This window comes from Anomaloglossus baeobatrachus, chromosome 4, assembly GCF_048569485.1.
Source record: "Anomaloglossus baeobatrachus isolate aAnoBae1 chromosome 4, aAnoBae1.hap1, whole genome shotgun sequence".
Classification (NCBI taxonomy): domain Eukaryota; kingdom Metazoa; phylum Chordata; class Amphibia; order Anura; family Aromobatidae; genus Anomaloglossus; species Anomaloglossus baeobatrachus.
In genome coordinates this window covers 643,705,937-643,722,621 of record NC_134356.1, presented here as the reverse complement: position 1 = coordinate 643,722,621, position 16,685 = coordinate 643,705,937, and positions in this window count along the sequence as shown.

The window sequence follows — 16,685 nt, the reverse complement described above, 5'->3', positions numbered from 1 at the left end:
CGCAGCCTACCACAGAGGGAAAGGGACGTACCATCAGTCCCAGCAGCAAGAGGGCCATTGCTAGATCCAGAGAGCAGGGTCCTATCATAGTAAAGAAAAGAACAGGAGTAGGCCTCATACTCAGCTGGCCAGAAAGATCACCCCAAGTACTTCCAGGCCGACCGGATCCCCTTCACCACCTGTGACGGTCTCCCAGGACTGGACTGTTCTTAAAGTAAAAGAGGAGAAGGTAAAGAGACTGTTGTTTGTGCCTGGTTCTTTCATTGCATGTCGGCCCTGCACCGTGTTATCCACACAACACCATAGACTTTCACGAGCACTAACAGTGTCCCCGGGGCACCGCTCCACCTGTGGGGAGCAGTACCACCATTGCTGCCGTATCATCACCCCGGAGGCCTCACACAGCAGCGGCGGCTTAATAGCCGCAAACCACAGGTGGCGTCACGAAACAAATACTTTAATTGCTCCCAAGTCACCCGCCATATTTAAACTGACACCCACCAGGGCCACGGAGTCGGGCCCCGCCACCACTGACTATCCCCGGACTAGTCCGGCCCGGCACCGGGTGTCCCATAGCCCTGGGGTGGGCGAGTCAATGGCAAAATAATGTGACACTGAGGAGGGGGCAGCATGCATGGGACATTGGGAGGAGGGGGCAGAATGCATGGGAGCCTGTGAGGAAGGGGCAGCATGCATGGGACATTGGGAGGAGGGGGCAGCATGCATGGGACATTGTGAGGAGGGGGCAGCATGCATGGGACATTGTGAGGAGGGGGCAGCATGCATGGGACATTGTGAGGAGGGGCAGCATGCATGGGACATTGTGAGGAGGGGGCAGCATGCATGGGACATTGTGAGGAGGGGGCAGCATGCATGGGACATTGTGAGGAGGGGGCAGCATGCATGGGACATTGCGAGGAGGGGGCAGCATGCATGGGACATTGTGAGGAGGGGGCAGCATGCATGGGACATTGTGAGGAGGGGGCAGCATGATGTGAGGTCAATGTGCAGATCATATTTCATAATTGAGGAAGGTGTGGTGGGTATAATTTATAAGGGAGGGCAGTGTGTAGTTTATTAGGGGCAGTGTGACAGTCACAGTATATAAGTGGGGACGGTGTGGTGGGAATATTTTATACTCATGCTATGTTTTGATGTGCCCGTGGTGATCCCCATTGGGGGGGGGGTTAGTGCCCTTCGTTTCTCATTGATACTTTTTCAAGTGTTTTACAGAGTAGATCTGCCTTAAACAGATGTCGTGTGCGAAAACTCAGTGATACGTTGTCACTAAGGGGCGCGACCACTTAAAGTGCCTAGGGCAGCACGAAGGCAAAATACAGCCCTGGCTGCCGCAGTACTCCGGGGAGTCCCATACCCTGAGCGACTTCAGAGAAAGTCTGCACAGCTTGTTCCGGGTGTATCCGCTGACTGAGAGCCAGAAGGTGGGCATATTAATGGGGCAGCTAGCCGGCGCGGCCCAGCGTGAAGTGAAGTCCTGGCCTAATACAGATAAAGGGACAGCAACCCAGATACTGGCCAAGCTAAAGAGTACTTTTGACACCCGCACCGCAGCAGAAATAAAGATGAGATTCTTTGGGTGCAAACAACGGGCCACAGACAGCATACGGGACTATGCCTTAAACCTGCAGGAGGCCCTGAAAGCAATTAAACAGGTGGACCCAGAGAGTGTACGTGAAGAAGACAAACTCCTAACTGAGCAGTTCATAGAGGGGCTCCTGTCAGGTGCCCACAGGACCCAGCTGCGTATCATGGTCCTGCAGAACCCTGCTCTGGACTTTGCAAAGTTTAAGGACCAGGCCATCCGGGTACTGAGAGAATCTACACCGAATGACCCAGTACCCCTCCTGCCTCTTGCTATCACGTACCCAGGGGTGGTGCCTGCAACACGAGCCGCTGCAGGGGCTGAAGCACAGTCCCTGGATAAGGATCCCGCTGAAGAGCTGAGACAGCAGTTCCAGGAGCTGACCAAGACTGTAGCTGCACTTGCCAGGACCGTGCAGTCTCTACAAGTGACCCCATCGCCTGCAAGAATCGAGTTGGCCTCCAGCCCAGATGACGTCCCATGGATGCGACAGAGGAGGATTCCGCCGACCCGAGGAAAAGACACAGACCGGTATGATTCAACGGGACAACCGATCTGCCGCCGCTGCAGCCAGGCGGGCCATATTGCAAGACACTGTCCTTTAAATGGGCCGAGCCTGGGGCCAGGAGCCAACCCCCAGGTGTAAGGAAGCCCGGCTCAACCCCCAGTCGCAGCAAGTATGTGGGAGGACGCCTGGTCCTTCCTATAGTGCTGGATGGGATCCCTTTGAATGCCCTCCTGGATACGGGGTCCCAGGTAACAACCATCCCTTATAAACTGTAAAGAAGTAACCATTAAAGTGGGGCGGGTAGAATTGCCATGTCAGGGGATGATAATTGTAGATATTGATCGCAAAGAATCTGAACCACTGCTAACCATTGGTACAAATGTGATAGAAAATTGTATTGCCGAAGTGATAATTTTGTTGCAGCAGGCGTCTGAAGGTGCCAGCTCCGGGCAGCAGCGTGCCCTACAGAGGGAGATCAGAGCCCGGATGAGGAGGCAGCAGGTAGAGCTGGCCGGAGGAGAAATTGGCAGTGTGAGGGTAAGTGACCCCCTCCCCATTGCAATACCCCCAAGAAGTGAAATGTTGATATGGTGTCGGGCAGCAATAGGCCTCAAGGGTCAGGATTACCAGGCCTTGGTAGAACCGGTGTATTCAGACAGTAGGCCTGGAGTCCTGATAGCCAGAGGGGTAGCAGACGTCCGCAAGGGGAGAGTGCCCGTCCGTGTCCTGAATTGTGGGGAGGAGGAAGCCAAATTGCCCCGGTACGCAACTGTAGCAAAACTGTACACTGTCAGTAACAATACCATTAAAGCAGTGGAACCCTTGATCCCGTCCGACCAGGCGGAAGACAATGGCTCCAAGGGACAGCTGGAGGACTGGTGCCAAAAATTACATGTGGGCACCGACTCCACCCCCTCACACCAAAAGCATGGGGTTTACCGGGTGGTACAGGAGTACGAGCGGGTCTTCAGCAAACACCCTCTAGATTTTGGGCAGGTAAAAGGGGTTAAACATCAAATCCCCACGGGTGATCATCATCCCATTAAAGAGAGATACCGCCCTGTACCCCCAGCACAGTATCAGCGTGCCAAAGAAATGTTACGGGAAATGAAGGAGGCTGGGGTTATCAGAGATAGTTGTAGCCCCTGGGCAGCTCCACTAGTGCTCGTAAAGAAAAAAGATGGTACAATGAGAATGTGCGTAGATTACAGACAAATTAACCGCATTACACATAAAGATGCTTATCCACTACCCAAAATAGAGGAGTCACTAGCAGCCTTAAAGTCAGCTAACTATTTCTCCACCTTGGATCTCACCAGTGGGTATTGGCAGGTTCCCGTGGCAGAGGCGGACAAGGAGAAGACTGCATTCACGACACCAATGGGCCTCTGCGAGTTCAACTGTATGCCATTCGGGCTCTGCAACGCCCCAGGGACATTCCAAAGGTTGATGGAGTGCTGCTTGGGCCACCACAACTTTGAAACCGTGCTGTTGTACCTGGATGACGTCATAGTCTACTCCAAGACTTATGAAGACCACCTGAGGCACTTAGCAGAAGTGTTTGAGTCCTTGTCGGAGTATGGCCTGAAGATAAAGCCGTCCAAATGTCACCTCTTGAAGCCAAAGGTACAGTACCTGGGTCATGTGGTCAGCGCAGAAGGTGTGGCACCTGATCCGGAGAAAGTCACCGTAATCAAGGACTGGCCAAGACCCACCACGGTAAAGGAGGAGCGGCAGTTCCTTGGGCTGGTGGGCTACTACCAAAGGTTCATTGATGGTTTCACAAAGATAGCAGCGCCCCTTCAAGATCTCCTGGTGGGACAGCCAAAGCAGGCTAAGAAACAGAGCCCTCCATTTGAATGGAGCAGCCAAATAGAAACATCCTTTGCCCGGCTGAAAGGGGCTCTCACGGGAGAAGAAATTCTGGCCTACCCTGACTACAGCCAGCCGTTTGTACTGTATACAGACGCCAGCAACGTGGGACTGGGAGCAGTTCTGTCCCAGGTGCAGGGAGGCAGAGAGAAGGTGATAGCTTACGCCAGTAGGAAGCTTCGTCCCACAGAAAGGAACCCAGAAAACTACAGTTCCTTCAAGCTAGAGTTCCTCGCTATTGTTTGGGCAGTGACTGAACGCTTCAAGCACTATCTGGCATCGGCCAAGTTCACCATCTTCACGGACAACAATCCGTTGACACATCTGGCAACAGCCAAGTTAGGTGCGTTGGAACAGCGATGGATGGCCCGGTTGTCTAACTTTGACTTTACCATCAAGTACCGGGCTGGCAAGAAGAATAACAATGCTGATGCGCTGTCTAGAATGCCTCACTTACCCGAGTCTGGAGAAGACCTGGATGAACTCGAAGAGATAGTTACCGGCTTTCCATCACCAAGGTGTTTCCCAGTGTGAGCATGCTGTAGGAGTGAAGCGCTCGAGCCAGCACGAGGTCTCGGTCAACCCATTACTCCACCATAATTGGGAAGAGACACAGAACGGTGACCCGGCCGTGCGATTGGTCAAAGAAAAGCTAGCACAAGCTGAAACCCATCTTGGCCCAGATGCTCCAGAAGAAGCCCAGCAGCTGTGGAAGGAGAGGGGACGACTCTTCACATACCAAGGCAAGCTCTGCAAGAGATATGTCAACTGGCGAACGAATGAACTCGTCTGGCAGATAGTGGTCCCACAGAGGGATGCTCCAATGGTCCTAGCAGCTTACCATGATAACGCAGGACACTTCGGGTGGAAGAAGTTGGAGACCCTACTCAGCGATCGGTTCTACTGGGTGCACATGAGAAAGACAGTCGAGAAGTGGTGCCGAGACTGTGGTCCGTGTAACCTGAGGCGGAAAGATGATGCCAGCCAGAGGTCTCCCCTACAGCCAATTGTCACGAAGCAGCCCCTGGAGTTGGTGGCCCTGGACCACGTGAAGTTAACACCAAGCCGGTCAGGCTATGTTTACGCCCTCACCATTGTGGACCATTACTCTCGTTTCCTGGTAGTAGTGCCTGTGAAGGACCAGACAGCCAGAACAGCAGCTAGAGCATTTCAGGCATACTTTTGTCGACCTCACGGTTACCCTGAAAGGGTACTGACTGATCAAGGTCCTGCATTCGAGGCAGAAGTGTTCCAAGAGTTCTGTAACATGTACGGTTGTAAGAAAATCAGAACAACACCGTACCACCCCCAAACCAATGGATTGTGCGAGAAGATGAACCATGTAGTTATTGATATGCTCAAGACTCTACCGCTGGAAGAAAGAAACCAATGGCCAGAGAAGTTACCAGATCTGGTAGACCTGTATAACCATATCCCAGTAAATTCGACCAACTGCAGCCCTGCTTACCTGATGCGAGCAAGACCTGGCAAGTTACCTGTAGACTTGGAGATGGGAACTGTGTCACCTGAAGCAGTTCAAGAGATAGAAGATTGGGATACAGAACGACAACAGCAGTACCGCAGAGTTCAAGAATGCGTAGAAAAGAGCCTGTCCCAAGCAAGAACGAGACAAGAACGGAACTACAATCAAACGGCCCCAGCAACTCCCTTAGCACCTGGAGAACAAGTCCTCAAGAAAAAGCGGAGGGCGCATAAATTAGATGATCAGTGGGAGAATGAACCCTACACCATTATTCCCTCCAACTTTGACAATAGTAAGGTATGCCTCATAAGCAAAGATGAAGGCAAGACCTATCAAGCAGTTTCTCAAGACCGCCTGAAAGCGTGCCCTGAACGGTGCAGAACCCAAAAAGAAGTAGAAGAAGTACAAGAAAGTCCCCAAAGTCAAGAAAAAGAGGAAGAGATGATCCAAACAATCCTTGGAAAATTCCCCAAAACTTGGACCCGAATAAACAATGCCATAGTGGTACCAGTCTTGACGTTCCCGCAGTTGGTCGAGCCAGAAACAGGAGAGGTTCCAGATCCACCTAAAGAACCGTCCGCTCCAACACGAGATGACACGCCAGCAGTGGAACAGGAGAATCAACCCCCTGCCAGTGGTGAACCTGCTGTACCCTTGGCGAATCTAAGACCCCGTAGGCAACCAACACGCATACCTGTCAGGGTTAGGCCTACCAGTGACACGGAGGGGGCAGACACTCCAAGTAGTCAGGGACAAACCCCAGAGCTACGCCGGTCCCAACGTAGCACTCGGGGACAGCCCCCTCCAAGGTATAGAACATAGAAAGTAAAATACCTAACAGAGTGTAAATAGTTATGTGAAAATGTCTTGTATGTAATGTTTTGTTCTAGGTGAATAAGTAAATGGACAATTGGGCCACTGGACTACGGGTGGCCAACACTCTAATTGTACATAGTTAGCACCAGTGTGCTCAACACCCCTGAAGAAAAACCCGTCCGGCGTGCATAGAGTGGGGTCAACAATGCTCTGACGCACGCCCAGAGCCTACGTTGGGGGTTTTATCGCGTCGGGTCCCCCATGGAGCAGTGCAATGGACACCCGGCAGGGAGCCACACTGGAGTCTTGTTGTGTTGTTTAAGTTGTAACGTTTAAGTAATGTACCTCCCATAATGGGATGAAATGTTCTAACATATTATGCCTTGTTCTACAGTCCGGGAGTACTGAATTTAACTAAGGGGGAGTGTGGCGCCCCAGGACCTGGTCGCCACAACAGCATTGCCCTTCCAAAGGGTTAATGCTGAGCCTGGAGGTAATTGGGAGGTCCATTGGCCAGCAAGTTTAACATTTAACGCAGTTCTCCCTCCGGCCAGCAGGGGGAGCTCTGAACCTGGAATTCCAGGGAGCATTCCTCAAGTCTGACCTGAGGGAGGAAGTAGCAGTCAGTCTGTAGAGAGAAGTGAGAGCGAGCAGACGCAGAGTGTGCTGTCCTGTGGATCTGGGGCCTGGAGCTGGAGCAGCTTGGCCCAGGGAAGCAGGAGTAGCAGAGAGGCAGAGAAGAGACTCGGACATCGGAGTCTGTGGCCACCAGGGCTTAAAATATTTCCTGGTAGCCGAATCCGAAGGGCAGGAGAGCTGCAAGCACCTGGCCCATAAACAGCCCGAAGGTACAGCTGCAGCATCAGGGCCCGGTGAGGATTCCAGCAGAGCAGCACCAGAGAGGGCCTGTGCAGCCTACCACAGAGGGAAAGGGACGTACCACCAGTCCCAGCAGCAAGAGGGCCATTGCTAGATCCAGAGAGCAGGGTCCTATCATAGTAAAGAAAAGAACAGGAGTAGGCCTCATACTCAGCTGGCCAGAAAGATGACCCCAAGTACTTCCAGGCCGACCGGATCCCCTTCACCACCTGTGACGGTCTCCCAGGACTGGGCTGTTCTTAAAGTAAAAGAGGAGAAGGTAAAGACACTGTTGTTTGTGACTGGTTCTTTCATTGCTTGTCGGCCCTGCACCGTGTTATCCACACAACACCATAGACTTTCACGAGCACTAACAGTGTCCCCGGGGCACCGCTCCACCTGTGGGGAGCAGTACCACCATTGCTGCCGTATCATCACCCCGGAGGCCTCACACAGCAGCGGCGGCTTAATAGCCGCAAACCACAGGTGGCGTCACGAAACAAATACTTTAATTGCTCCCAAGTCACCCGCCATATTTAAACTGACACCCACCAGAGCCACGGAGTCGGGCCCCGCCACCACTGACGATCCCCGGACTAGTCCGGCCCGGCACCGGGTGTCCCATAGCCCTGGGGTGGGCGAGTCAATGGCAAAATAATTCAGTGACATGCAGTGACTCCGGCATCCCAACAAAAAGGCAATGGGTTTCAAGATAGGACATTCAGACACAGCGTTTTGTGAGGATCCTCACAGAGAATGAGCAGTCAGCTTGTGGCCTTTGTCTAATCTGCTTTTGCTATGGAAAACATTATTTATGAGCTTAAAAACCTTTCAGATGATGCGTTTTTTTAAAAAGCTGATCTGCTTTTGCAGCTGGAAAACGTATCCTCAAAAAACGCAGCAAAAACGCTGTGTGTGAATGTAGCCTTAGATCAGGAATAGAACAGACATTTATAGGACATTTCATAACTTTCCCAAATTCCTATGAAAAAATATTCCGCACATTCTGCATTGAATGACTGTTCCCAATTTATTATATATTTTAGGAGTCGGAGTCGGTCCATTTTATACCGACTCCACCAAAATGAACACCGACTCCGACTCCACAGCCCTGCCATCAAGAGTCACTCTCATTTCATCAGTCCATAAAACCTTTGAAAAATCAGTCTTAAGATATTTCTTGGCCCAGTCTTGACGTTTTCTCTTATGTTTCTTGTTCGGAGGTGGTGGTTTTTCAGCCTTCCTTACCTTGGCCATGTCCCTGAGTATGGCACAACTTGTGCTTTTTGATACTCCAGTAACGTTGCAGCTCTGAAATGTGGCCAAACTGGTGGCAAATGGCATCTTGGCAGCTTCACGCTTGATTTTCCTCTATTCACGTGCAGTTATTTTGTGCCTTTTTTGCCCAACACACTTCTTGCGACCCTGTTGGCTATTTGCCATGAAACGCTTGATTGTTCGGTGATCACGCTTCAAAAGTTTGGCAATTTCAAGACTGCTGCATCCCTCTGCAAGACAAAACAATCACTGATCTCGGGGAGACCAGACAGAGAAAACACTGCCGGCAGCCAGCGAGGGCGCTCAACACAGTGAAATCCTAGGTGCATTGCCCCCTGGGAAGTATGCAAATCAAAAAGGTCCGTGGAGCCTCTGTTAGGAGTCTCAACACAGAAAATAGCCAGATATCCCTTTGGAAAAGGACCCAGCCAAGGAGTGGCTCTTTTTAGGAGACCACCATACCCACTATATTAAGTGGCCCTTTTAGTCAATATCCAGTGTGTTACGCTCCTCGGTATAACTGTTTGAGTATTCTTTGGTTGCATTGTTTTTGTTTTATTATAGATATTTCCACATTTTTCTCAGAATTTTTACTTTTTTTGTTTTAGAGAAGTATTGAGAGATAAGAGAAGTATTCATGAAACATCTAAACCATGAAGAGGAACCACAGCACAGAGATTAATTCTGCAATTTACAATAAAATGCTTCATTCAGAGTGGAAGAATGATGATACTGTTCATACATTCATATAAGTTACCGGCTGTTTAAAGGGAACCTGACACCAGGCTTTTGTTATCCCATCTGAGAGTGGCATGATTATAGAATGTTAGAGTTGGAAGGGACCTCCAGGGTCATCTGGTCATCGGGTCATGATGTAGAGACAGAAACCTTGATTTCAGCGATTTGTCACTTACTGACCTCTGTGTAAACCCTCCCAAACCATCGATTGGCAGTTTTCTGTGTATAGGCAGAAACCACTGTGCATAGGCAGAAAGTTTCCAACCAGTGGTGGAGATGGGGATATACAAAGAATATGAAGCACTACCTGGCAGTAGGTTTACTAATCACCTAGTTATAACCTTCTGATAATAAAACAGTGATTTTATAAAAACTATAGCAAGCAGCCCAGTAAGTGACACATCGCTGGATTCAGGGTCTCTGTCTTTACATCATGCTGCGCTCAGATTAGGAGGCAAACTTCTATCCAAGGCCTGAAACACACTTCCGTTAAAAACACACACTTGCCGCGAGACACATATTTACCCTCCGTGTTGCGTGTGGCAAGTACGTGTCTCGGGTACGTGCGGTCCACGTGTGTTCTACGTGTGCTATCCACGATAGCACACGTAGAACCAGTAATTTGTATACTCACGTGGTCCTTCCTGCTGTCCGTGCTGCTGTCCGTGGTGCTGATCTTCGGTTTCCAGCCCTGCCGTCTCCCCACTGCTGCTGCTGCCAGGCAGTGAAGTGAATATTAAATGAGCATAATGAGCGGCGGTCGGCAGCAAGAGGCAGCAGCGGCAGAGACAGGAGGGCTGGAGAAGGTGAGTAAGTGTTTTGGGTTTTTTTCACTGACACGTGTGTTTTCTCCGGCGCATGTCACACGGGACCGCATCCACACTATGTCCGTGTGGTATGGGGGCGGGCCGTGTGACACCCGTGCTGCTGGAGAAAACACTGACATGTCAGCGTGTAGAAAAACGCACACACATACAAACGCACATGTACACACGTTCCGTGTGGTTTTACGTGTGTGTGCCTGCTACAATAGGGTAGCATTGCTTAACGTGTCTCCGTGCCGCCGGTACGTGTAAAAAATGGCAAACACGTACCGGCGGCACGGATGTGTGTCTGAGGCCTAATATGTAGTTACATGTCCCTTATGTAAATGGGGAGGTAGAGCATAGGTGTGGCCCCCACTCAACTTCCATAGAAGTAAATGGACTTGAGGTCCTTCTGTTTTCAGGATCAGTGGAGATCCCAGTGGACAGATGGTCAGCGATTACACATTTATCGTCTCTTCTGTGGATAGGTGTTAAATATTCTACGTCCACAATGCTCACTAAACTGAGATCCCAACTTCCTGAATTTTTTCATGTGAGGTCTCATCAGTCCAACCTAAGTAATGGCGACGAAAAAATTAATGTGTGGTGTGGATAGTGTTCCCCCACAATAGTGAAAACAGCAGCGCTAACCACTATACCTCCTGTAGTAGCGACAATGCCTCCTGTCATAGTCCCCTCTACAATAACCATAGTCCCCTCTACAATAACCGTAGTCCCCTCTACAATAACCGTAGTCCCCTCTACAATAACCGTAGTCCCCTCTACAATAACCGTAGTCCCCTCTACAATAACCGTAGTCCCCTCTACAATAACCGTAGTCCCCTCTACAATAACCATAGTCCCCTCTACAATAACCGTAGTCCCCTCTACAATAACCGTAGTCCCCTCTACAATAACCGCAGTCCCCTCTACAATAACCATAGTCCCCTCTACAATAACCGTAGTCCCCTCTACAATAACCATAGTCCCCTCTAAAATAACCATAGTCCCCTCTACAATAACCGTAGTCCCCTCTACAATAACCGTAGTCCCCTCTACAATAACCATAGTCCCCTCTACAATAACCGTAGTCCCCTCTACAATAACCGTAGTCCCCTCTACAATAACCGTAGTCCCCTCTACAATAACCATAGTCCCCTCTACAATAACCATAGTCCCCTCTACAATAACCGTAGTCCACTCTACAATAACCGTAGTCCCCTCTACAATAACCGTAGTCCCCTCTACAATAACCGTAGTCCCCTCTACAATAACCGTAGTCCCCTCTACAATAACCGCAGTCCCCTCTACAATAACCGCAGTCCCCTCTACAATAACCATAGTCCCCTCTACAATAACCATAGTCCCCTCTACAATAACCATAGTCCCCTCTACAATAACCATAGTCCCCTCTACAATAACCATAGTACCCTCTACAATAACCATAGTCCCCTCTACAATAACCACAGTCCCCTCTACAATAACCACAGTACCCTCTACAATAACCATAGTACCCTCTACAATAACCACAGTCCCCTCTACAATAACCACAGTCCCCTCTACAATAACCATAGTACCCTCTACAATAACCACAGTCCCCTCTACAATAACCACAGTACCCTCTACAATAACCATAGTACCCTCTACAATAACCACAGTCCCCTCTACAATAACCATAGTACCCTCTACAATAACCACAGTCCCCTCTACAATAACCATAGTCCCCTCTACAATAACCGAAGTCCCCTCTACAATAACCGTAGTCCCCTCTACAATAACCATAGTACCCTCTACAATAACCGTAGTACCCTCTACAATAACCGTAGTCCCCTCTACAATAACCGTAGTCCCCTCTACAATAACCGTAGTCCACGCTACAATAACCATAGTCCTCTCTACAATAACCGTAGTCCCCTCTACAATAACCGTAGTCCCCTCTACAATAACCGTAGTCCACGCTACAATAACCGTAGTCCTCTCTACAATAACCGTAGTCCCCTCTACAATAACCGTAGTCCACGCTACAATAACCATAGTCCCCTCTACAATAACCATAGTCCCCTCTACAATAACCATAGTCCCCTCTACAAAAACCACAGTCCCTTCTACAATAACCACAGTCCCTTCTACAATAACCACAGTCCCTTCTACAATAACCACAGTCCCTTCTACAATAACCACAGTCCCTTCTACAATAACCACAGTCCCTTCTACAATAACCATAGACCACTCTACAATAACCATAATCCCCTCTAGAATAACCATAATCCCCTCTACAATAACCATAATCCCCTCTACAATAACCATAATCCCCTCTACATTAACCATAGTCCCCTCTAAAATAACCTTTTTCCCCCTCTACAATAACCATGGGCATAGACAATAGTCCTTGCTAAAACAGCCACAGTGCCACCCTGCCATACGCTGCAATGTAACAGCAGCACAAACTGATGTTTGGCAAAGTAACAGTCACTCGGTGTTCAGCTCTAAACTCACCAGGTGTCATGGCGCCTTCTGACCCTGTTCACTGTCAGGCTACCACTAAGTGACGCTGGGACTCCATCTATTAAATTACTCCTGAGTGCAATACTTCAGAAGCCCACTAGAGGTCGCAAACACAGCGTAGGGATAGTCAAACTGAAAGGGTCAATGCCAGGATGTCACGTCGGTACCAGGGAGGAAACAAGGCAAGCCAAGTCAAGAAGCTAAAGGCCGGATGCTGGGAGAACAAGTAAATATGGGGGAGCGGATGAAGGACACAGAGCAGGACCGGATGGCACGGAGGTACAGAGGGAAGGTCAAGAGGGAAGTTCAAGCAGGACATATGGAGGACAGAACAGGCAGGAGGGCAGAGGTCAGGCAGGGCAGAGAGAAGGAAGTCAGGCAGGACAAGAGGGACAGTGGTCAGGCAGGGCAGGAGGGATGGAGGTCAGTCAGAGGTCAGGACGAATGGTAACGGGTAGCATGACATGAAACAGTACTTCTCACAGGATAAGACCATGTAGCAAAGCCGAAAATATCACTGGCGACATCCCGAAGGCAGCAGCACCAAGATATGGCGGCATGACCCCTGGAATGAGGCCTGAGGAGCAAAAAGCCCTTCCCGGAGGCAGGATAGATGCACCGGCTCAGGAACTGCAGAGCTGTGCATGAATCATGACATTCACACTGCAGAGTCTGAGACACCACCGGCTGCTATTGAGTTGGTCACTTAGAGTCAGCGTCCACCTGTTGTGTGCTTACTGATTATGGTCTAGCCGGAGTTAATTTCTGCTGTCCTGCAAACTGCTGCTATGGTCACGGGTTTCTGAAGGCCTATCATAGCCGCCTCCACCCTTTAAAAGATGGTGGAATCTTCTCCATGCCGATTATAGCTTTTGCGATTCCGGGTTTAGGTGCATGGTGATCCAGCCTCTGGTGAACTGCTGTATGCTATTTTGATGTATTGTGAAGATACTCTTGTCGTTTGACTGTTTCCTTCCTTTTCTTTATTTCCTCCTGAGCATGTTTTGTCTTTAGCTCTGTGAGTGATTGTCGTGAGTTTGAGTTTGGGTTTCCCCCTGTCTGTCTTTCTGTATGGGAATTACCACTCCAGTCCCGACCCTCTCCTGGTTTGGGGGCGAGGTTGTATTAGACCTAGGGATGATCAGCAGTCAGGGCAATTAGACCTAGGGCTGATCAGGAGTCAGGGCTACGCTGGTGGTGCAGACCTCTTCACCTTCAGAAGTACCTCTGGGATAAGAGACAGTCAGGGCCCCCCTAGCCTGAGGACCAGTTTAGGAGCTTCTATTCTCAGTTACTACATTACCCCTCATGACAGTAACCAGTGGATGTGGTGTAGCTGGAACATAAGAGGGAGTAAATTCCGCATGTTTCGCCTGTTCACTTGTTTCGCCAAGTAAATTCTGTTTTTAGCATTGGACGTCCAACGAGTGTCATTTGATCACAGTTTTAATAGCAAATAGATAAATCATGTTGTTTTGTGTTCCCGCAAAAAATGACCTAATGATATTACTATTTTATTACAAAACATAAACTCCAGTGGTAAATTAACATTTTATTATTTTTTGTATATAATAAAATATATCAAAAGAAAATATTTCTAAATATAAAATGTTAATATTAAAAATATATATATAAAAAAATATAACAATAAGTGAAATTCTTTTAATCAGACATCCAATGAAATCTGATAGTTATATAAGACATAAAGGCACTTTAAAGAGGCTGTCCGGTATTAGAAAAAAAATGGTTGCCTTTCTTCAGAAACAGCGCCACCCCTAATCAAAGGTTCTGCGTGGTATTGCAGCTCAGCTACATTTACATCAATGGGGCTGAGTTGCAATGCTACACACAAGCCGTGGTTATGGGTAACTCTGTTTCTGAAGGAAAGCAGCCATGTTTTTTATAGTCATGGACAGCCCCTTTAAGTGTCACATGGCAAAAATACTGTCAGTAGCGGAATCTGATAAATTTACAGATGTCTGAAAAGAAGTAACAGTGAATGGTTATCACAATATAGAGAACATATGAGCAGATATGGAGCATGATATATACGGTAATACACTAGTACTGCAATATACAATTGAAACCAGAAGTTTCCCTCTGCTCTCTATAAAGACACATCTGCAGGTTTTCCCCTCCGCTCTCTATACAGACACATCTGCAGGTTTATCCCTCCGCTCTCTATAAAGACACATCTGCAGGTTTTTCCCTCCGCACTCTGTAAAGACATATCTGCAGTTTTTTCCCTTCGCTCTCTATAAAGACACATCTGCAGGTTTTTCTCCCTATCTGACATGAAATCAGAATAAACCTTTCCAGTTTTACGTCAATTAGGAACCAAAATTATTTGTATTTGCCAAATGTCAGAATATATATATCCTGAGTCATATTGCAAAGGATTGTTGAAAATCCACTTGTGACTTTTAGGATCGCTACTTCCAATAGGTGGCGCTGTGCTAGAGTTTGTCTCCTTTACTGGAGAGACAATTAGAATAATAAGACAATGTTTTAAGGTATTTTTATTACTTTCTGCAAAGTCAAAAGTTTCCATACACTAAGAGTACTATGCCTTTAAACAATATGGTACTGCCCATATGATGATGTCATGTCTTTGGAAAATTCTGATAGGTTTCTTGGCAACATCTGAGTTAATTAGAGACACATCCGTGGATGTATTTTACTGCACACCTGAAACACACTGCTGCTTTGTGTAGCATCATGGGAAAGTAAAAAAAAATCTTCCAAGATCTCAGGAAGAAAATTGTGGACTTGCACAAGTCTGGTTCATACTTGGGTGCAATTTCCAAATACCTGAGGGTGCCTGGTTCATCTGTACAAACAATTATACGCAAGTACAAACAAGATATGAATGTCCAGCCATCATACCGCTCAGGAAGGAGACGGGTTCTGTGTACCAGAAATGAACGTGCTTTAGTCAGACCTGTGCATATCAACCCAAGAACTAAAGCAAAAGACCTTGTGAAGATGCTGGCGGAAGCTGGTAAGATTGTGTCATTATCCACTGTGAATCGAGTATAAACATGGGCTGAAAGGCCACTCTGCCAGGAAGAAGCCATTACGCCAAAAGAAACATAAAAATGCCAGATCTGTGTTTGCAAATGCGCACAGGGACAAAGACCTTAATTTTTTGAGACATGTCCTGTGGTCTGCTGAATCTAAAATTAAACTGTTTGGCCATAATGACCATCATTACGTTTGGACGAAAAATTGAAAAGCTTTGAAGCCTAAGAAACCATCCCAACTGTGAAGCACGGCGGTGGCAGCATCATGTTGTGGGGTTGTTTTGCTGCAGGAAAGACTGGTGCACGTCACAAAATAGATAGCATCATGAGGAGAGAAGATTATGTGGCAAAACTGAAGCAACATCTCAAAACATCATCCAGGAACAAACTTGAGTGGAAATGGGTCTTCCAAATGGACAATGACCTGAAGCTAGTGCCAAACTGGTTACAAAGTGGCTTAAGGATAAAAAAGTCAATGTTTTGGAGTGGCTATCACAAAACCCTGATTTCAAGCCTATTGAAAATTTATGGGCAAAGCTGAAAAGGCCGGTGCGAGCAAGGAAACCTACAAACATGGCTCAGTTACACCAGTTCTGTCAGGAGGAAGGGGCCCAAATTCCACCAACTATTGTGAGAAGCTTGTGGAAGGAGATCCAAAATGTTTCACTCAAGTCATACAGTGTAAGGGCCAAATACTAATGAAATGGAGGGAAAGTTTTGACTTTCCAGAAAGTAATAAAAAATGCCTTAAAACATTCTCTCTCTCTCATTATTCTGGCATTTGGCAAATATAAATAATTTTGGTTCCCAATTGACCTAAAACAGGAAAAGTTTATTCTGATTTCATGTTAGATAGTGAGAAAAACCTGCAGATGTGTCTGTATAGAGAGCGGAGGGAAAAACCTGCAGATGTGTCTTTATAGAGAGAGGAGAAAAAACTTGCAGATGTGTCTTTATAGAGAGCGGAGGGAAAAACCTGCAGATGTGTCTTTATAGAGAGCGGAGGGAAAAACCTGCAGATGTGTCTTTATAGAGAGCGGAGGGGAAAACCTGCAGATGTGTCTGTACAGAGAGTGGAGGGAAAAACCTGCAGATGTGTCTTTATAGAGGGAGGAGGAAAAACTTGCAGATGTGTCTTTATAGAGAGCGGAGGGAAAAACCTGCAGATGTGTCTTTATAGAGGGAGGAGGAAAAA